At 40.9% G+C, this 23,001-nt stretch overlaps 1 pseudogene across 1 annotated transcript; it reads right to left on the bottom strand.

The window, feature by feature from the left end:
* Positions 1-20,131: 20,131 nt before the first annotated feature.
* Positions 20,132-20,976, bottom strand: LOC113420237 (large ribosomal subunit protein uL10 pseudogene; annotated as a pseudogene). Its single transcript, XR_015746540.1, has one exon. The product of XR_015746540.1 is annotated as a large ribosomal subunit protein uL10 pseudogene (transcript).
* Between the last annotated feature and the right edge of the window lie 2,025 nt (positions 20,977-23,001).

The following is a 23,001-nucleotide window of genomic DNA, read 5'->3' as shown; positions in this document are numbered from 1 at the left end:
GGAGCAGAGCTCTCATTCTGCTCTGCCTCTGACACACAAGCACCTCCACAAAATTACAGGTAGGGGTTCTCCCCACCCTTTGCGTGAGGCTTCATGCATTCAAACACGCATGGAAGAAAACTGCCAAATGATAATATTAATACTCAGAATATATGTAGTTAGAGAAAGAAAAAACACCACACACGTTTTGCACTGGACTGAAGACACTCCACATTAACTGTGCATTAATATTCAATGCACACAAAGAACTCCCCATTGCTTTTTAGACAGAGGGATGTGCATGAATGAAATGGTAACATTCCGATGTGCTAATGGATCCATGCGATGCATGCAGAAGTTGCAAAGACAAGGCAGGTAGCTTGAGGGTCACAGGCGACATCTGATAGAGTCCCAGAGGATTAGACAGCCAAGACAAAAGCAGAAACATTCAATGCCATTTTCATAGAAAGTGCACCCATACTCGTCTCAAGTACCATGACACAGATATATGAATGACACTTAAGAGACAAGTGTCAGACACTGTAGCAGGTTACACACCCTGCAAGAAATATCCCATCAACATATATGATTAATCACACTTCAACAGAATGTTCAAAACTTCCCACCCGATCCTGTCCCTTTCCACTTCTTCTGGGAATTTCCATGATGCAGCTTCCAGTTTGGTGACAGGAAGAGCATCCGGCCAGTAAACACTCTGCTAGCTGCATTCAGTTGCCCAGTCTCCACCCCACAAGGGATTATCAGCAGGGGTGGGATTCTACCGGTTCGCACCTATTCACTAGAACCGGTTGTTAACATTCTAAGCAGTTTGGAGAACCAGTTGTTAGAAGAAATTACTGGCCTAATCTTGTAAGGAAGGCAAGAAGGAAACATTCTGGTGTTGCTTACAGAAACTGCCTCTCCGTTAACCCTTATTACATTCTTGGCAGGACTAGACTTCCTGTCTCAGGAACTTCTCTGGAGTTTTCCCCCCCTCCTTTGCTGGTATTTTGCTCATGTGGAGTGACCATTCAAAGTTACAATGGCACTGAAAAAAGTGACTTATGACCATTTTTCACACTTATGACTGTTGCAGCATCCCCACAGTCATGAGAGGCCAGGCGAGGAGATGCGTGCCTCGATGTGAATGATATTGAGTTGACCACACCCAGCCAATAACATGACCACCAAGCCACTCCCACCAACTAAGCCATGCCCACAGAACCTGTTGTTAGAAAATTTGAATTCCACCCCTGATTATCAGGTCCTTAAATGATGATGAAAGCAGCTTCCAGCTAAGCAGCATTGCCCTTTGGGGGGGTTTTTTGGTTCAAGAAAAGGAGCTAGCATTTGTGGCTACATCCAGTCTGGCTACATCCAATCCACTGGTATTACAGTGCTGCATTTTTGCGGGCTAAAGTGGAAATTCTGAGATTCAAATTCCCAAAGGTTGTGGGAGGAGCTGCTGGCTGCTTGTGAAGGAAGCAGAGGGTGAGTAAAAAGGAGAGAGACAGTTTGAATAGCTTCCATTGCATTTCAAATTCCCAGAGGTTGTGGGAGGAGCTACTGGCTGCTTGCGAAGGAAGCAGAGGGTGAGTAAAAAGGAGAAAGATAGCGGCCCGCGTGCCTAACTCCGCGCAAATCATATAACTATAAACCAAGAATACCAATAATACATTTAGGGTAAGTGAGTTTGAGATTGTGATTTTATTTTATTTCAAAATGACCGGCTTAGTTCAGTGTAATACTTGTTTTACAGCTGTCTTTCGCAGTACTCTTTTCAAACTTGGACACTGTCCTCTTTGTAAAAAAAAATACCAGTCTACATAGACAGATTACCTATCTACAATCTCTAATCTGTGCTCTCCAAGCAGAAATCAGGTGCCCAATCCAGCCATCTATTGAGCTGCCGTGCTACCAGCTCCCACTACCACAAAGAACCTACAGGAAAAGGGCAGTATGGACAACCGTGGGATCTGGCAGGGTGAGAGCTGCGGACCATAAACTCAAAGCTTTTGCTGTGTCCCAGCATAACATATACAGTGCCCTTGCTGACCTTAATAGGGGCACTAAAGTGACAGGTCAAGGTAGTTGTGATAATGATAACTCAAGTAAGGTCCTAGAAGAAGAACTTACTTTGGAAAGGAGAAAGTGTGAATCAGGTATTACGCACCAGTCACACAAGAAGAGCAAGGCATCCAAAAAGAGAAGCCACCTTCTGGTTGGGGACTCAATTGTAAGGGATGTAAATTTAGGAAAGGATACTGAGGTTTTGAAAGAGGTCAGGTGTCTACCAAGTGCTACTGCCAGCAGAGACAAGAAGTGTATTCTAAAGATAGTCAAGAATGCCAGCAAGGGCTGTGATGTTGATGCTTTTATACATCTTGGTACAAATGATCTGTCCCAGAAGGATGTACTTTCTGTTCAGAATGACTTCCAGAGCTTGGGATATGAACTTAGCAATATGGACTCTAGGCTTATCTTTTCAGATGTTCTACCAGTAAACAAAAAGGGAAAGGGCAGCATGTAGCAGAGTTTAATGTGTGGCTAAAGGAGTGGTGTAAAAGGGAAGGATTTGGTTTTATTAGTCATGATGTCTGCAGCTGGTCCAATGAAAAACTGTACAAAATAGATGGTTTGCATCCATCAAAGAAAGGGACTGAGTTACTTGGCCTTAAATTCACAGATTTCCTGGATAAACATTTAAACTGAACAGCAGGGACAGAGAATTAATGGATTCAGAACATTTCTGTCCCCAGCAACCTAAAACTAATAAGGATGCAAAATAGATGTTTGTGCAGGTAAGATTATCAACCTTGATGCCAACCAAAACCAAGCATTTAATAGTGAGTGCCATACCAAGCGCATTAATCAAACAGGTGGCAAGAAACTAGGGGCAGGCAGGCACAACACAGGTTATGGAGACAGTAAACACAGTGTCAGACATAAAGATCTCAAGTGCCTATATACAAATGCACAAAGTCTGGGGAACAAACAGGGTGAACTCGAACTACAAATACATGAAGGTAAATATGATATAGTTGGAATAACAGAAACTTGGTGGGATGAAACCCATGACTGGAACATACTGGTAGAAGGATACAAACTATTCAAAAAAAAAAAACAGACCCCATAAAAGAGGAGGTGGAGTTGCCCTGTATGTAAAGGACCACTATATTGCTACAGAAATGCATGAAACCAAAGATGAAAACCTCCTAGAATGCATATGGGTCAACATAAAAGAAAAAAAGAATGACATAGCCATAGGCATATATTATAGGCCACCCAATCAAGCAGAAAAAATAGATGTCCTTTTTGCCAGCCAACTAACAAACATATGCAGGAAACACACAACAATAGTAATGGGAGACTTCAATTATCCTGATATCAATTGGAAAACTAATTTTGCACCAAGTGAGAAATCAAATAAGTTCCTAACCAACCTAGCTGACAACTTTGTTGTCCAAAATGTAGAGGGTGAAACTAGAGGGACAGCCATACTGGACTTAATTCTTACAAACAGAGAAGACATGATAGAGAGTGTTGAAACTGCAGGAACCTTGGGTGAGAGTGACCATGTCATACTAGAATTCAACATAACACAAACACAAGCAACAGAACATAATGACACCAGAGTCTTGGATTTTAAAAGAGCTACTTTCAATAAACTCAGAGAGAACTTGGGAAAGAAATACCACTGAGCAAGAAAAACAAGAAATCTCAGAAGAAACCAGCATGGCTGCACAAAGATCTCTCTGGCAAATTGAAAATAAAAAAGGACAAGTACAAAAAATGGAAAGAAGGACATACAACTAAGGCATAATATCAGCAGATAGCCAGAATCTGCAAAGACGAAGTCCCGATAGCAAAGTCTCAGAGCGAACAAAGACTTGTAACAAAAGTCAAAGATAATAAAAAAGTTTCTTCCAACATATTTATTTATTTATTCCAACATTTATTTATTTATTTATTTATTTATTTATTTATTTATTTATTTATTTATTTATTTATTTATTTATTTATTTATTTATTTATTTATTTATTTATTTATTTATTTATTTATTTATTTATTTATTTATTTATTCCAACAAAAGACCTTGACTATGTATCAGAATGGTCAATCAAATGGCAACTTCAAATCTCAACAAATAAATGCTCTGTCTTATATATTGGCAGAAAAAAATCAGAAAATAAAATACAAGCTAAATCGTCAAGACCTTGTTGAGGATCCAAATTTTGTCAAGGACCTTGGAGTACTCATCTCAATTTATCTAAGTGCTAAAGCCCATTGTAATTACATAGCCAAAAAGGCATTAAGAGTTGTTAATCTAAGCCTACGTAGCTTCTTCTCTGGTAATATCACACTACTAACTAGAGCATACAAAACATTTCCTAGACCTGTACTTGAATATAGGTCTGGAACCCATATCATGTATCTGATATTAACACAATTGAAAAAGTCCAGAAATATTTCACAAGAAGAATTCTCTGCTCCTCTACTCATTGCAGAATACCTTATGCCACCAGACTTGAAAATCTAGACCTAGAAAACCTAAAACTACGCCACCTCTGGTCTGATCTAAATATAGTATATAAAATCATACATTGCAATGTCCTACCTGCAAATGAATACTTCAGCTTTAATCATAACAATACAAGAGCACACAATAGATACAAACTCAAGGTTAACCGCACCAAACTTGAGTGGTCAATGTTTGGAATACTCTACCTAACTCTGTGGTTTCTTCCCCAAACCCCAAAAACTTTAATCTTAGACTGTCTATTATTGACCTCACCCCCTTCTTAAGAGGTCTGTAGGGGGCGGGCATAAGCGCACCAATTGTGCCTACCATTCCTGTCCTATTGTGTTTTTTTTTCTTATAAGTATCTGTCTAATGTATTCAAAACTATATTTATTCTTATACCTGTATCTTGTCAGCGATTGACAAATCAAATAAATACTAAATACTAAATATAAATAACAAGAAAAAAAATCAAGGAAACAGTCGGTCCACTAAAGAGTGAAGATGGCAAGGAAGTAACAGGCAACAGAGAGAAAGCAGAACTGCTTAACTCATTCTTTGCATCCGTCTTCACGCAAAAAGAAACTATAGCTCAACCCACCAAAAACATAACTGTAAAAGACAGACCAGAAATAAAAGTTAAAATAAGCAAAAAAAAAAATAGTAAGAGAACACCTGTCTGATCTTGATGAAAACAAATCACTGGGGCCTGATGGATTACATCCCAGAGTTTTAAAGGAGCTGGCAGAAGTCATCTCAGAATCACTGCACCATATCTTTTAAAAATCCTGGCGTACCGGGGAACTACCAGAGGACTAGAAAAGAGCTGATGTGGTTCCCATCTTCAAAAAAGGGGAAAAAACAGACCCAGGAAACTATAGACCAATCAGCCTAACATCAATACCCAGGAAGGTACTGGAAAAGATAATAAAAAAACAGATCTGCCAACACTAGAAACAAGTAAAATAACAACAAGCAGTCAGCACGGGTTTGTTAAGAACAGATCATGCCAAACCAATCTTATTTCATTCTTCAACACAGTGACTAAATTAGTAGACCAGCAAAATACTGTGGACATAGTATACACTGCTCAAAAAAATAAAGGGAACACTCGAACAACACAATGTAACTCCAAGCCAATCACACTTCTGTGAAATCAAACTGTCCACTTAGGTAGCAACACTGATTGACAATCAATTTCACATGCTGTTGTGCAAATGGAATAGACAACAGGTAGAAAGCATAGGCAGTTAGCAAGACATCCCCAATAAAGGAGTGGTTCTGCAGGTGGTGACCACAGACCACTTCTCAGTTCCTATGCTTTCTGGCTGATGGTTTGGTCACTTTTGAATGCTGGCGGTGCTTTCACTCTAGTGGTAGCATGAGACGGAGTCTACAACCCACACAAGTGGCTCAGGTAGTGCAGCTCATCCAGGATGGCACATCAATGCGAGCTGTGGCAAGAAGGTTTGCTGTGTCTGTCAGCATAGTGTCCAGAGCATGGAGGCGCTACCAGGAGACAGGCCAGTACATCAGGAGACGTGGAGGAGGCCGTAGGAGGGCAACAACCCAGCATCAGGACTGCTACCTCCGCCTTTGTGCAAGGAGGGACAGGAGGAGCACTGCCAAAGTCCTGCAAAATGACCTCCAGCGGGCCACAAATGTGCATGTGGCTGCTCAAATGGTCAGAAACAGACTCCATGAGGGTGGCATGAGGGCCTGACGTCCACAGGTGGGGGTTGAGCTTACAGCCCAACACCGTGCAGGACGTTTGGCATTTGCCAGAGAACACCAAGATTGGCAAATTCACCACTGGCGCCCTGTGCTCTTTACAGATGAAAGCAGGTTCACACTGAGCACATGTGACAGACGTGACAGGTTCTGGAGACGCCGTGGAGAACGTTCTGCTGCCTGCAACATCCTCCAGCATGACCAGTTTGGCAGTGGGTCAGTAATGGTGTGGAGTGGCATTTCTTTAGTGGGGCGCACAGCCCTCTATGTGCTTGCCAGAGGTAGCCTGACTGCCATTAGGTACCAAGATGAGATCCTCAGACCCCTTGTGAGACCATATGCTGGTGCGGTTGGCCCTGGGTTCCTCCTATGCAAGACAATGCTAGCAATGTCAGCAGTTCCTGCAAGATGAAGGCATTGATGCTATGGACTGGCCCGCCCGTTCCCCAGACCTGAATCCAATTGAGCACATCTGGGACATCATGTCTTGCTCCATCCACCAACGCCACGTTGCACCACAGACTGTCCCAGAGTTGGGGGATGATTTAGTCCAGATGTGGGAGGAGATTCCTCAGGAGACCATCTGCCACCTCATCAGGAGCATGCCCAGGTGTTGTAGGGAGGACATACAGGCACATGGAGGCCACACACACTACTGAGCCTCATTTTGACTTGTTTTAAGGACATTACATCAAAGTTGGATCAGCCTGTAGTGTTGTTTTCCACTTTAATTTTGAGTGTAACTCCAAATCCAGACCTCCATGGGTTGCTAAATTTGATTTCCATTGATAATTTTTGTGTGATTTTGTTGTCAGCACATTCAACTATGTAATGAACAAAGTATTTAATGAGAATATTTCATTCATTCAGATCTAGGATGTCTTATTTTTGCGTTCCCTTTATTTTTTTGAGCAGTGTATTTAGATTTCAGTAAAGCATTTGACAAAGTAGACCACGACCTACTTCTTAGTAAGCTAGAAAAAAGTGGAATAGATAGCACCACCACTAGATGGATTCGCAACTGGCTGGCAAACCGTACTCAACGAGTAGTCCTTAATGGGTCTAAGTCTACATGGAGGGAAGTAAACAGTAGGGTGCCACAAGGTTCCGTCTTAGGCCCAGTACTCTTCAATATCTTCATTAACGACTTAGATGAGAGAATAGAAGGAGAACTTACCAAATTTGCAGATGATACTAAGCTGGCAGGAATAACTAACACCCAAGAAGATAGGCTCAAGATGCAGATGGATCTTGATAGACTAAACACTGAGCCGTATCTAACAAAATGAAATTCAAAGTAGAGAAAAGTAAAGTCCTACACTTAGGCAAGAAAAACCAAAAGTACACATATAGACTGGGTGAATCCAGGCTCAATTGCAGTAACTGTGAGAGGGATCTTGGAGTCCTAGTGGACAGCCAGCTAAATATGAGCCAGCAGTGTGCAGCAGCAGCCCAAAAAGCTAATGCAATCCTAAGTTGTATTAACAGAGGGATACAATCAAGATCAAGGGAAGTACTAATACCACTCTATAAAGCCTTAGTAAGACCACACTTAAGAGTACTACATCCAGTTTTGGTCACCACATTATAAAAAAGATGTTGAGACTCTAGAAAAAGTGCAGAGAAGAGCAACCAGGATGATTAGGGGACTGGAGGCTAAAACATATGAAGAACGGTTACAGGAACTGGGGTTGGCTAGTCTAGTGAAGAGAAGGACAAGGTGACACATGATAGCAGTCTTCTAATATTTGAGGGGCTGCCACAGGGAGGATGGGGTCAAGCTATTTTCTAAAGCGCCTGTAGGCCAGACAAAGAATAATGGATGGAAACTGAACAAGGAGAGATTAACCTGGAAATAAGGAGACACTTTCTGACAGTGAGAACAATCAACCAAAGGAACAGCTTGCCCTCGGAAGTTGTGGGAGCGTCATCACTTGAGACCTTCAAGAAGAGATTGGACTGCCCTTTGTCAGAAATGGTGTAGGGTCTCCCGCTTGGATGGGGGTTTGGAGTAGATGACCTACAAGGTCCCTTCCAACTCTGATTATCTGTTATCTGACAGTGAATTACGTATCTCAGAGTTGGCTATGCCCAGGTTAGTGCTGGACGTAGAATGGTAGCTTCAAATAAATCCTCTTTAGTTTTGGGAGTGTGGCTCGAGGCTCATGATTTAATTGGAGTAACTGCCGGAATCTTGACACTGTCTTGGCAATCTTAAGACTTGTGGACTTCAACTCTGGGAATTGAAGTTCACAAGTCTTAAAGTTGACAAGATTGAAGACCCCTGATCTAGTGAGCTTGGACCCATTTTACAACCTTTCTTGCCACAGTTGTTAAGTGAATCATTGCTGTTGTTAAGTTAGTAACACAGTTGTTACGTGACTCTGGCTTCCCCATTGACTTTGCTTGTCAGAAGTTTGCATGACCCTGGGACACTGCGACCGTCATAAATACGGGCCATTTGCCAAGTATCCAAATGTCAGTGACATGACCGTGGGGATACTTCCATGGTTGTAACTAAGAAAAAAATGGTCATAAGTCTTTTTTTTTTTCAGTGAATGGTTGTAAGTCAAGGATGATCTGGAGACAATAAGGAGTAAATGAAGCTGTTGTGGAAGTTGTCAACTGTAACCTCCATCAGTTGGGATAGTGACATATTGCAGGAATCTCAGCTCCAGAAACAAACTGTGCAATAATGAAATGGATAGACAGGGCACAATCTATGCATCCTTCTTTCAAACCCTAGTAACATGGTCAGCATCCTTGAGAGGAAAGAAAGGAAATTCCTGTGTGGTGTGGTGTGGTGGCAGAATGGAGAATGAGTGGCAGGCGAATGATGGTGAGTGGGGGAGGGTGAGTGGGGGAGAGGGTCTAAGGCAGGGGTCTTCAAACTTGGCAGCTTTAAGACTTGTGCACTTCAACTCCCAGAATTCCTCCTCCAGTCATGTTAGCTCAGGAATTCTGGGAGTTGGAGTCTTAAAGCTGTCATGTTTGAAGATCTTTGGTCTAAGGTCTTACAGGTGGCCAGTTTTCCATTCCTGATAGTCAAATGCAGTATTGTGGTTGTGCACTTAAAGCCAGTCCATTCTCTAACAGCAAACTCTAATGGGAAGCCAAACACAATTGTGATGTTTCTTGAAGGTCCTGGATGATGAACAGGAGAAGACCAGAGGTGGTATTCAGCAGGTTCTGACCAGTTCTGGAGAACCGGTAGTGGAAATTTTGAGTAGTTTGGAGAACCAGCAAATTCCACCTCTGACTGGAGATTTTACAGTATCCTTCCCCTGCCATGCCCGCCAAGCCACGCCCACAGAAAAAAAATTGAATCCCACCACTGGAGAAGACCCATGCTGAGCCCCTGACACATGGGTTCCTGAGCTGAAAAACCACCATCTCTTCTCCTCACAAGGAATCTGAGAGACTGGGTGGGAAAGGCCTATCAAGTTGTTCATGGAGGCAGCATCTACTAAGGACGGCATGTTGTGTGGCAGAGCTAGTCGGGACCTAGCACTTAAGAAAATTTCAAAAATTATTTCATCATATTTTTTTTTACCTTGGGTTACACCCATACAGTTAAAATATCTAAAAATAGTAACATTGAATTGTAACACTGATTATTATTTTCTGAAGGGAGAGGGAGCCATTTATGGTCATCAGGTGGGAGAAAGCAAACTCTGTTTTTCTCCTAAAGTGACCTTTAAATGATCCGAGGTCCATACTCATCACCCCTCTCTCATCTTCTTCTTTCCATCCGCTAAAGCAGGGGTGTCAAACTCAATTACATTGAGGGTTGTAATTAGGGTTGTATTTGACCTCGGGGCTCCTGGGTGGGCGTGGCCAGGGTGGGCGTGGCCAGCTTGACGTCATTTGTGTCGGGGGTGCCTGTGGCAGCCCGAGTGCTCTGCCAGCAAAAACGGGCCCCCTAGCTCCGTTTCCGGCTGCGACCACCTCCTGCAACCCTCTGCCAGATAAAATGGAGCTCAGGAGGGCTGCACACAACCCTCCTGAGCTCCATTTCCCCTGAGCTCCATTTCCACTGCGGGCCAGTCCCTCGCTGTTTCTAGGGTGGTCCTCCAAGCCAGATCTGAGCACCCTGTGAGCTGGATCAGGCTCAGGGCCTTGAGTTTGATACCCCTGCACTAGAGACCTAAATTTATCAGAAGACTTTTGAAAATTAGGCCAAGGGCTTTTGAGTTTTTTATTCTCATGTCTGGGAATAAAATAAAATTTGACTCTTCATAACCACACATGCTTTTTCCCACTCCCCCTGCCTCATATTTCTCAGATAGGATTTTATATTTTCTTTTTTATCATTTCTCTATTTGATTCTCTGTCAAGTGCTCCATATGTACATGCCATTTCCCCCCCTCCAAAGTATAGATTTCTGCATCTTTCTCCTGGAACATCTTTCCAATCAATTAATATATGATCTGTTATAAAAGTACATAGCCAGAATTATTTTTAGCAAAATAAATGGCATTCTTTTATCTGTTTGATAGGTCCATTGTGTTTGCTTCTGGAGAACGAGAGAATCCATCTTTCGTATTCTAGTACAATTTAGGTTGAATGTGAGGATTAATATTGCTTTTATTAGCTAATAAACTTTAAGACCAACATTGTATATGCAGCTGCCACTGAACCTGGTCTGCAAACATTGGGGTCTACTGGGGACAGAGTGGCAAGGGGAGGACAGTGATGAGATGAGCGTTGTGACACAAATCCCATTTCTTTGGTACATGTGTCATGACATTGCACACATATGCATAAGAGGTGGAGTTTGCATCACAACATTGCAATGCCTGTTTCATCATTCTGACAAATACTTTCAATTTTGCAGGTGCTTCTGCCACAAACCACACTTAATGTGAAATGTACTTGGTACTTTCCTGAAGGGTGGAAAGAAACAGCACATATAATTAGTATCTTTTTACTATGACACAAACTGCCAATTCGTTTTATGATCTGATAAATCATCTTATATCCACAGGCTTGAGAGCTGCAAATTTTAGAAACTGCCTTTGTACTTAGCCCTCTAGCTGATACCGAGTGTCCCACTGCCTCAGATATTGAATGCAACATATAAATTGAGTGATTAATTGATTATGTGCCATCAAGTCCTTTTCAACTCCCAGTGACCACATAGATAGATTTCCTATACCCCTATCTCTCCATAACCTGGTTTTTTTTTCACCGCAAATCTCGCAAAGGTGCACTCATCACCTCTGAGTCCCTCTACCTTCCTGCTGGCCATCATCATCTTCTTCATCTCTTTCCTTCTTCCATTCCTAGCCTTAGATCCTTTTCCGGACATCTGGATTTTTGCATAATTTATCCGAAATAAGGTGAACCCGGTCATTTGTGCCTGGAATGAGAACTCTGATTGCTTTTTCGTGATCCATGGTACTAATCTGCAGCATATTTCCTGACTGCTTGTTTCTTTACTATTGATGGATGATCCTAAAAGGCCGATGCTATCCACCATCTTCATTGTCAATTCTAAGGCTGGTTGTTTGATTTGTAGTCATTAGTGTTGTCTTCTTTATATTTAATTTTGGGGCCCAAAATTTTACACTGTGCTGTTGGAGGTTTAGTATTAGGGCTTGCAGGTGCATTTTCAGTCTCGGTACTATTATCAGCACAGGTTATTGATTCCCCCCCCCCACTCCAATTCTAAAACCACATTGGATCTTCTTCCAATCCAGTTTCACTTGATATAGATCAGACATGTCAAACACAAGGCCCGTGGGCCAGATCCAGCCCACAATGTGGTTAATTTGGCCCGCTGTCTCGGCCCCAGCTCAGCCCGGACACACACTGATCTACAACTTCATGGCAGCCATCTGGTCTGGAATACAGTCATCCTTAAATCTGTGGGGCTGCCCTGGAGACAGCAAGGGGCCGCCCCATCACCTAGGCCCTGTCCCACCCCACTGCAGCCATGTGCACAGGAGACTGCAAGGGCACGAGGGCTGGCATCCCAGGTGAAAGGCAAGCACTCAGGACGTGATCAGTCTGCAGGGCAGGATAGTCAACGAGGACGCTAGGCCCCAGACACTCACTGCCTCCTGTGTGTGTGCCTAGGGGGCCGGGCTGAGGGAATGGGAGTGACCCCTTGCTGTCTCCAGGGCAGGCCTGCAGGCTGAGTCAGCTGAGATCTAAGACCCGAGTCAGCCATGCCCAGTGAGTGGCATCGAGCCGGCCACAGCCACCCAGCAACACGTTCCTAACCACGCCCACCTAGTCACATTGACCTGGCTACTGGCCCTTTGAAGGCACCAATAATGCTGATGTGGCCCTCAATGAAATTGAGTTGGATACCCCTGATATAGATTCCATATACAGATTGAATGAATAAATAAGGGAAGAATATGCAGTTTTGTAGCACTCCTTTGGCAACTTGGAACCAGCTTCTTTTCCCATGTCCTGTCCATACTGTGGCTTCCTGACCCATATATAAGATCCCCGTAAGGATGATGAGATGTTCTGGGATTCCTCTTATTCTGAACACTTTCTACAGCTTGATGTGATCAACACAGAAAGCTTTTCTACAATCACTGAAGCACACAATGACTTCTTTTGGTATTGGTTTGCTTTCCCAATTATTCAGCATAGAAACAAAGACCAGCAATAATTGTGCATTGGTTATTTGCTGGGTCATATTGTTCCTTGGTCATTCTGAAAGCCAGATTGGACATCTGGCACCTCTGTTTTCATTTAAGGCTCTAATCTGAGCCTAAGCATTATTCTGCTAGCATGTGAAATGAAGGATATTGTATGATAATTTGCACCCTCTGTTAAGTCTTCTTGTTTTGGTTTGGAATGTTGATTGACCTCTTCCAATCTGTTGGCTTTTGTGTTGTTCTCCAGATTTGCTGGCATAGCTTGGTTAGAATGTTGACTGGTTCTTTTTATGTTGCTTGCTGTATTTCAGTGGATATTTCATCCATTTCTGGAACCTTCTCACTTGGTAATGACCAGAGTGCTAATCTAACTTCATCTTCTATTACTAGAGTACTTAAGGTCATATCATGGGAACTGTCTGGCTTTCTTCTTCTTTAGCTTAACTTGAAACTTGCATGAGCAATTTCTGATTTGTTCCACAGTCAGCACCTGGTCATGTCTTTGATGCTATAAAACTGAGCTCTTCCACCTCTTTTTTTTTTTGCAATGAAAGTCAATATGATTTCTATATACTCCATCTGGTGAAGTCTGCGTATAAAGATGTTTGATCCAGATGAAGTCAAAAGTCTGTTTCAACTCTATGATTCTGTGATCGCTGGACATTGTTTTCTCATGCCAGTAGACATCCCATGTCCTCAAAGGCTCATCCCCCATGGAAAGACAAGTGATTATAGCAGGGATAAACAAACAGAGGACACCATCAGTCAGGCACTGTGTTAATCCCCATCCACCTGGCTAACAACATTGCGAAAGCTTGAAATCTGCACAGATCTTAAGCTGGCTTCATTTCCAGCCAGTATCAGCTTGGGAGTCAAACAGCTGAAGGCTGCTGTTGTAATTGTCCTGCTCAGCATAAAGGCTGAATGCTGAAACCTCACATAGGAACTTATGTTATGTTATGTTATGTTATGTTATGTTATGTTATGTTATGTTATGTTATGTTATGTTATGTTATGTTATGTTATGTTATGTTATGTTATGTTATGTTATATTTATTATATTTATTATATTTATTATATTATATTTATTATATATATACATATACAGACACCATTGAAGTGCCCATTGTCATGGCTTTAATTGGGTGTGTCATAAGATAACAATTTTGGAGCCAAGGGATTGAACATTGGGAAAGTTGTGGTTGTTTTAGTGCTGCTAGTTGCTACTACACTGCTGGGTATGAAGGAAGGAGGATGGAAGAAGGGAGGGAGGGAAGGAAGAAAGGAAGGAAGGAAAGACAGAAGGGTGGGAGGAAGGAATGAAAGAAGATTGCTGATGCTCCTTGCCAGCTTCCCCCAAGGAAAATCAATGGGAAAGCTGGCAGGAAGTCGGAAGTCACTCCCCCTCCCACTGAATTTTTGCCCACCCGTGGTCACTCTGTTTTAGTTTAAGTGAGTAAGGTAAAATCTCTGAAATGATGACCTAGTGGGTCATGAGTTGTCTAGTTATTAGTAGTAGTAGAAACTTTGGTCACTCGCCCGCCCACTGTTTGCACAGCCCAGTTCCTAACAGACATGGACTGGTCCACAACCCAGCTTTCTATAGGGTTGATAGAAAGATGAGTGAAAACCAGAGGTGGTATTCAGCAGGTTCTGACCAGTTCTGGAGAACCGGTAGTGGAAATTTTGAGTAGTTCAAAAAACCAGCAAATACCCCCTCTGATTGGCCCCGCCCCTATCTATTCTCTGCCTCCCGAGTCCCAGCTGATTGGCTGGGCCTTCTTTTGTTCCCCTGCACAGGAGAACGGAGCTGGAAAGCAGGTTAGTGGGAATAGGGATTTTGCAGTAACGTTCCCCCAGGAGTGTGGAGGGAATGGAGATTTTACAGTATCCCTCCTTTGCCATGCCCACCAAGCTTCGCCCACCAAGCCATGCCATGCTCACCAAGCCACACCCACAGAACCCGTAGTAAAAAAAAATTTGAATCCCACCATTGGTGAAAACATGCTCTCCAGAATAAGGCCTATTTGAGAAGTTAATCCTAGTAGTAGTAAAGCAACTTTTCTGAACCAACAGAACTTATTCTGTCAATCAAGTTGCAAAATGCCAAGCAACTTCATTAGACAACTTGCTAATAAGATTGAACTCAATTCATACGTGTTGATGGGAACAGCTTCCCCAATGTTTTCTACCGAGCATAGAAAAAACGCTATAGTGAAGGGTAGGCTTTTCTGCTGCTTGGTTTATCGAAATCTGTAGAAGAACTACAGGTAGTCCTTGATTTACAACAGTTCATTTTGTGACCATTCAAAGTTACAACAACAACAACATTGAAATAAGTGACTTACGACTATTTTTCACACTTGTGACCATTGCAGCATCCCCATGGTCATGTGATTTACATTTGGATGCTTGGCGACTGATTCACATTTATGGCGGTTGCAGTGTCCCCGGGTCACGTGATCCCCTTTTGCGACCTTCTGACAAGCAAAATCCATGGGGAAGCCAGATTCACTCAACAGCCACATTATTAATTTGACAACTGCAGTGATTCATTTAACGAACGTGGCAAGAAAAGTTGTAAAAACGGGGCAAAACTCACTTAACAATTTTTTTTGCATTCGGCAACGTAAATTCTGCACTCAATTGTGGTCTTAAGTTGAGGATTGGTTCCAATGAGCATGCATGAATTGCAACAAGGCAACTAAGCTATAATGCAATGTCACAGGCATGCTTAATCAACCAATGATATCAATCACCCATAAAACTATTACGGACTTTTCTTTGATATCTTGTATTAACACAGAACACTGAACTTGAGGTATGGTAGGGTTTTTGCTTTTTTTTGCTTTGTTGTGTTTTTTTTACCACACTTGGTGCTGAATGGCATTTCAATTTCAACCCCAGACAAAATTTTGGCAGCCAACAAATTTATATTGGGGCTGGGGTGGATTCAGAGTAAGGTTTAAGATTTTACCTAATATACAGTATAAAAGAGATCTTGCTTTTCCAAATGTTACATTAAATTGCTTGTCATGAATATCAAAAGAGATAAAATCACCAAATAGTATTAGAAGGTAGTGGTCTAGTCAGTGGACTTCACAGGTAGTTATAGTACAAGGAAAGAAAAGAAAGCAACAATTAAAAGGTAATAAGTTTTTTTTTTACCATTTGCATTATTTTTTTATTTTATTTTTTGTGTCTCCCAGAGTGAGGAGGAGAAAAATATGAAACGCTTTAAAGCAAATAAGTCCAGTAATTTCACCATTAGCTTGACCTTCAAAAATGTTCTGGTTTGTAACGCTGTGGACGGTCACAGCAAGGAAAAGATAATTACAGATATAGTACATTCAGATTCCATAAATAGATTAAAAGCACAGCAAAAATTATCAAACAAAGGTAAAAAAAATCTTTCATGGCTGATATATTTACAAATGCCAAAAGTATAAAAAGTAATCTTGGAAAAGAAGGAGGTCTTTTTAAAAAGATGACAGAATTTGAAATGTTCATACACAATCAAGACCATTTATTAGAATGCATATATAAACTGTTAATAACTGTTAATAAAACATAAAGACAGAACAAGTTAATGTTTGTATGATAACTGGATGCAGAATTTTAAAGAAGCAATAATGATACAACAATGGGAAAATCAAACTGGAAGTCCAAATTTGGAGAATACATATCAGCGGTTAAATTAATGGCATATATTCACAAGGAAAGATTAATTAAATTCAAGCAAGAATGGTTCCCATATATATCTTTATATAAGGCATTTACAGTATGAATTTTACAAGAGAATAAACATTTAATTGATGGAATGATTCAAGTAGAAATCGGGGCGGGTGGGAGTAAGATATTGGTTGCCCGGTCAACAGCTGTGGGGGAGGGGAGAGAATAATTTGTAAGTAAACAGCTTTCATTAATGTTTAAACGATTTTTCCTCTTTTCTATTTTTTAAATATATTTTTCTTTTCCCCCCCTCATTCCTCTTTATAAAGTAGTACCCTTTTTGTGCCTCTTTTATTTTATTATATTTTTAAAAAGCAGTTCATTGCAGTTTAAACTTCCATAATTTTACTGAGCGATCCAAACTGTTGTGGCTGATACATGCATGTTTTGGGGGAAACGAGAATGAGACAGAGAGAGAGAGAGAGAGAGAGAGAGAGAGTTTTGTTTTCCTGAAGGACTCTGAGTGTCTAGGCCTACATCAACTGCTCAGATTTGTATCTGATACCTCATCCTCTCCCCCTAACTGTTTCTTTAATGGTGCAGAATACAGGAGGGATCACCTGATGTCCTACTTTCCATCTCTGTTCTGTTGCTTTGAACAAAAAAGAATTAAGGCTGAAATAACCAAAGACTCCTCTCTTTGGGACAATTACCTGCAATAGTGTTTCCATGGGCTCTGGAAAGTTTTGTGTCTTTATAGATAATGCAAAGTATTGCCTATTGTTCCTGCTTCTCTCTCTCTCTCTCCCTGTTCTTGCCTGCCTTGTGTGCCATTTTGCCAATTAACAGTTATCAGTTTTTGCCAATGGTTAATAAACAGACACCAAGCTAGATTTATTTATTTGTGGCATATGTGTTTGCTCTGATCTGGATCTCAGGATTGGCTGGAAGTGTGTTGGATGCAAACTAAACTGGAAACTACCTACTGTCACTTTCTACCAGGATTAACCAGACCCTGTTACTGGTTAAAGAAGCAGTACCTTATTTGGGAGGTGTCAGAAATATTGAACTAAATAAGATATTTGTGAAGAGTAGACAGGTATAGGTTTGCACTATGGATTATACGTATTAATGCACACTCCCATTTTTCAGTCCTTGTCAGTGTCCATGAAGGAGGTTTGGATGTGAGTGTTTGAAAATCTGGTGTATGCAACTGTTCTTAAATTTAAGATAAAATCAATATATATGTTTGTGTGACTATACTCTGCTGTAAGAAGTTCTGTTCAGAATGTACACCAAAGTTCTAAAACTTAAATCGCAAGAAACGAAGAAGGTCTCTGTGTATCTCTCTTGCATTTTGGAGGGGATTTCCCCCCCTTTTTCTTCGCTGAGCAAAATACACCCAGAATCCAGCATTCACTTCATCACTTCATATAAAATACAGAATCCTTAATTGGTCTGTGCTTCTCCAACATGTTTTTAATGAAAACGCAGCACATAACTCTTAGTTTGTTGGCTGGCAGAGCCCAATTTACAAAAGTGGGAGTGCAAGATAAGAAAAGAGTACATCTGCAAAGCAGGCTGTGCAATGAATCACCCAGTGCCAAGGTTGAGCAGAATATAATTGAGTCCAACATCTCTGAGCACTTTCACCATAATTAATGATAATCTGTAACAGAGGAATCTGAGATTCCAGTTCAGAGAACTGTTTAATTAGGCCAAGTAATGAAAGCAGAAGCAGTACAAGAATATGGCCTGTCTCATGATTAATGATTCATGCTACTGAACACAAAAGTGCCGCACTGTTAACTCTAACGGATGCTGCATCTCCCTGGCATTTACAAAATAGTGAAATGCATGCATTTTTGTATTTAAAAGATGTAACTGGAAGTATCCTTTTCTGAGCTATTTACATGATAAATATGGTTCCAGAGTTACCTGTCGTCTTCGCAGGTTCTTTTGCTCTGGGGTACTTTAAGATAAATATGGTACCTGCCTCAACAGCAACATTAAGATACAGCCACTGAATAATTAACACTTTTACTTTTCAAGTTAGTCAACCAGGACAGCTTTCTTTTAGACTTGCCTTCCCCCAAGCTGGAGCCCTTTGAAATGTGTAGGACTGCAGCTCCCGGCATTCTCGGCTCTGCTATTGGATGGGAAGGGGACAAGTATTTTCAGGTTAGGAAATAGGCTACTTATCAACTTAATGGCATGAATGGTTCCTCCTGGCGCAACGATGGGGTTCACAAACGTAAGTCTGATGAATAAAAATGTTTGGCTCTGGCCAAAGAGCATGAGAATCAAACCCAGGAGTGTTCTAGTGGCAGAGAGAAAATTGGAAGCATGCAAGTCACCCCCTTCAGAAGCTAAGGCAAACTTTGAGTATTGGTCCACCTGATGGTGATTTACTTCTTTCACCCTTGGAATATAAGGAAAGGACTAAAGATTGAAGCTTGTTCTCCACTATTCCTTGGAAACAAACAGCCAATTATACAAAAATGATAGGATTGTTTATTGTGCCACTGAGTGAAAACAGATGCCTTTCCTATCATGATCACCGCAGAAGCTTTATTTAAAAAAAGTTTGTTCACTGATGTTTCTGTTGACTGCTGAAGTAGGTCTCTGTAGGAGTCTCCAAAGCCCCCATGTTTCAGCATCTACTCATAATAATAAAGACTCAGAAAACTTTATCTGCTTTATCAGAGAATGACCCATGTTTGTTTCCTTTCATTTTGGCTCGCAGACATTTTGGCTCCTTCTCTTCTTTTCTCTTCTCTACTCTCTTCTTCCCTTACTCGTCCCCTCCTCTTCTGCCCTGCCCTTCCCTCACTCTTTCTTTCTTTCTTTCTTTCTTTCTTTCTTTCTTTCTTTCTTTCTTTCTTTCTTTCTTTCTTTCTTTCTTTCTTTCTTTCTTTCTTTCTTTCCTTCCTTCCTTCCTTCCTTCCTTCCTTCCTTCCTTCCTTCCTTCCTTCTTTCCTTCCTTCCTTCCTCTTATACATAGGTAATCACAGTGGGTTTTCAACTATGGAAGCATCCATTGCTTGTTGTTTATTCTAATAGAATGGGGTTTCAGAGGCAAGGGCCACAGTGTGGGGATGTGGTGTTCATGCATGGGCATGTACAACAATGTAAAACAAGTGAAATCTAGACAGTGTTTTCTAAATTAATCTCTCTTTTTCTCTTCTTTATCACTGCATATTGGCCATCTTAGTTGAACCTCAGTACTAATAGTAATAATCCCATCGTTTTGTACAGAGTCATTTAAGTGTAATATACACAAAGGCAGCACTCATCCGATCCAATAAAATCATATGCTAAACGTAGCCATAATTCTAGTTTTATCTCAGATAAAGTTTTATCTTAGATAACTTCTGGATAGAATGTTGATTATTTTAGAAATAGGTTTGTTTTTTTTAAAATTGATACAGCATTATTTCTCCTGGGTCTAGTGATATAGTGCATATTTATACAGCAGAGTACATAATTATTTCAATGAATTTAGCTTTCTTTTCTCCCTGTTGTGTAGCCACATGCAGACATTAACCTCCTTACTTTTATCCACTATTCAAAACAATTTATTTATTTATTTCCACTTCCAAAGGATGTGGTAAAGAAGTATACTTTTTTATTTATTTCTTTTGAATTTCACTCTACTCAGCCTAGGACAGGTGGTTAGTCAAAAAGCCTAAAGCCCATGTCTTCATCAGACTCTTTGGATTCTTCCTTGGCTTCTTCTTTGGCTGGAGCTGCTGCAGCAGGACCATCTGCTTCGGTCACTGCCGGAGCAGCAGCAGCAAAAGCTGATAGATCAGCCAGGAAGGCCTTCACCTTTTCAGCTAATGGGAGAGAGTAGTTTGTCTCCACGGCCACAGCCAGGACTCGCTTGTACCCATTGATGATGGAATGGGGCAGGGAGGCCACAGTAGGTTGGCCGATCTGCAGGCAAATGCTGGCTACGTTACGGACGCCTTCCAGAAAGCGCTTGTGCAAAGTTTCCTCAGTGATATCCAGGACTTCCAGGTTGTAAATGCTGCCATTATCGAAGACTTGCTGGATGATGAGCCCGAAGGAGAAGGGCGAGAGGTTCAACATGTTCAGCAGAGTGGCTTCGCTGGCGCCCACTTTGTCTTCAGTTTTGATCAGCTGCACGTCGCTCGAGATTTCAATGGTGTCACCCAGTTCAAAGATTTTGGTGGTGATGCCCAAAGCTTGGGGGGGGGAAAGGTCTTCTCAGGACCCAGGCCAGTGTTTTGAGCTGGCACAAGGACATCACAGGGGGCAATTGCTCCAGCCCGGGCAGCAGCTGGCACCTTGTTGGCCAGCAGCATAGCCCTGATTTCAGTCAGATCCTCCTTGGTGAACACAAAGCCCACATTCCCACGGATATGAGGCAGCAGCTTTTTCAGAGCAGGGTTGTTTTCCAGATGGCCTCAGATAGCCTTACGCATCAAAACAATTTAAATATACCATTTACGTTTTTTTTAAAAACCTAGAATTTTAATTGGAGTTACGTTCTATTCCTGTGTTTTTCGTTTGCAACATTGAGAGATGTAAAATAAAGTGAGGATCTCCTCTTTACTGCATCAACTTTTACTTAACTTAAAATACATATCTGACATGAAATATAGAACAGCCTTCACAAAGCAAGGAAACTCAGAATACGATGATAATATTAGAAAGTCTGTGTCATCGTTCCAAGTTTTGTTATTTATAGTCAGACAGTTTGGACAGCTAGCCTAGTCTTCCCATTGGCAGGAAAGCTGCTGTGCTATTAAATACACCTTTCTGGAAAAACACCAAAATGGTATCATATGGAAGGCACCATCTTGGAAGACTAATCAGTTTATAATGAATGCAATTCCAGGCCCCTTCAGATCCATATATTATGACTAAAAACTTAAATTATCTTTTTAGTGGAGATGCCAGAGATTGAACACAAGGCTCTTGGAAAGCTAACAAACCCTGTAACAAACTGAAGATGAATACAAGAAGCCTTCGAATTTTGAACATGGTGACTTGATTCATCGAGTGGCATTTCCTCGCCACCCCATAATTTAGAATCAGATTTCCAAGACAAAAGTTGCAAGCTTTGGAGAATAGTTATAGTTGGGATTCTAGTGAATGGGAAAAGAACACTTCAGTTCTAGACGGCTGTGGCGGCTGTTTATCCATTATAATGCATTTATTTATTATTTTTAGTAATATCTTTCTGCCTACAATGCATGCAATATGGCGTACATCAAAAATGTAATAAATGTTTTTTATAAAATAACACCACACTAGGCAACACGATCTATTCTCCACTGTTATACCTATCATAAGTTGGACTTATTAACAAGAACAGTGGTTTTATGAGATAATAACATTTAAAATATACTACCTGCCATAGAACTACAACTCCCAGCATTCCTGAGAAGGATGAATGTTTACTGGCTCAATGTGGTGAAGTGATAGTGTATAAAAAAAACCTAATGATAAATTTGAACCACTGATTTGCAAAAGTTTTCCTTGCAATGACTAATCATTCAGGTATTTCCTTTTGGGGGGAAATATAATCTCTTCTTGAAACAAACAAACAAACAAACAAAAAACCCAGCAGTGAGAGCTTCTTATTTTCAATTCCTCAAATATCAGATAGCAAAGAATAGGGAACACAGAAAATCAAGAACGGCTTTGCATGTTGCGCTAAAGTAGAGAAACTGGAAGAACAGAACTTGGCAATCTTCTGCCTTGGAGAGTAGGTTTATAGATAGGCTGACATTTAAGAGGAGATGTACAAATGGTGATATAAAAAGGTTCTGAATTTATTATGGAAAGAACTGTAAAGAACAAAATAAAACAAACGTATGTTTTATGAATGAAAGAGGTACTCTGAATAGAAATAAGGTAAAAGATTAAGCTATAAACACCAAAGATTCATTGTTAGCCTGACAAGATTTTAGCATTACCTTCATCTACTCATTATATAGTATATGATGTATCAGGAGTGGGATATGAGAGAGAAATAAAATGAAAGTTCCATGTGAGAAAGTTTATTTATTGCATATTACTGTATATTAACCAAGTAACAGTAAAATATTTTGAATTATGGACTGGCTGAGAAGGAAGGAACAGAGATCTAGTATTAACAGAGTTAATGATAAGATATCAAACTTTCTTGCCATATTAATGGGGTGCAACCATTATATAGATGTTCCTACTATATTAGCACACAGCTAATTCTGTATCAGCTGATGTTTTAGTGATGAAGCATTGGTTCTTACCGGTACCTTTCATTCCAGAATGATCATACTTGTCAGCCCAACTGGAGACGGACAAATGGTCTTCTAGACACAGCTTCCATCTGCTATTTCAGTAGGAGTTGTTCATCCAAAAAAAAAAAAACCCAGTTTACAGAGAAGTCCCTTCAGAGAAAATACAATGCTATCTAGATGTTGTCACTGCCCTGTAATAAGTGAACTTCTATGTCAAAC

The sequence above is a fragment of the Notechis scutatus genome, chromosome 1 (assembly GCF_049901735.1).
Source record: "Notechis scutatus isolate UNSWTSFEM ecotype Mainland chromosome 1, rNotScu1.2, whole genome shotgun sequence".
Taxonomy (NCBI): domain Eukaryota; kingdom Metazoa; phylum Chordata; class Lepidosauria; order Squamata; family Elapidae; genus Notechis; species Notechis scutatus.
This window is presented reverse-complemented; position numbering and strand designations above follow the sequence as displayed.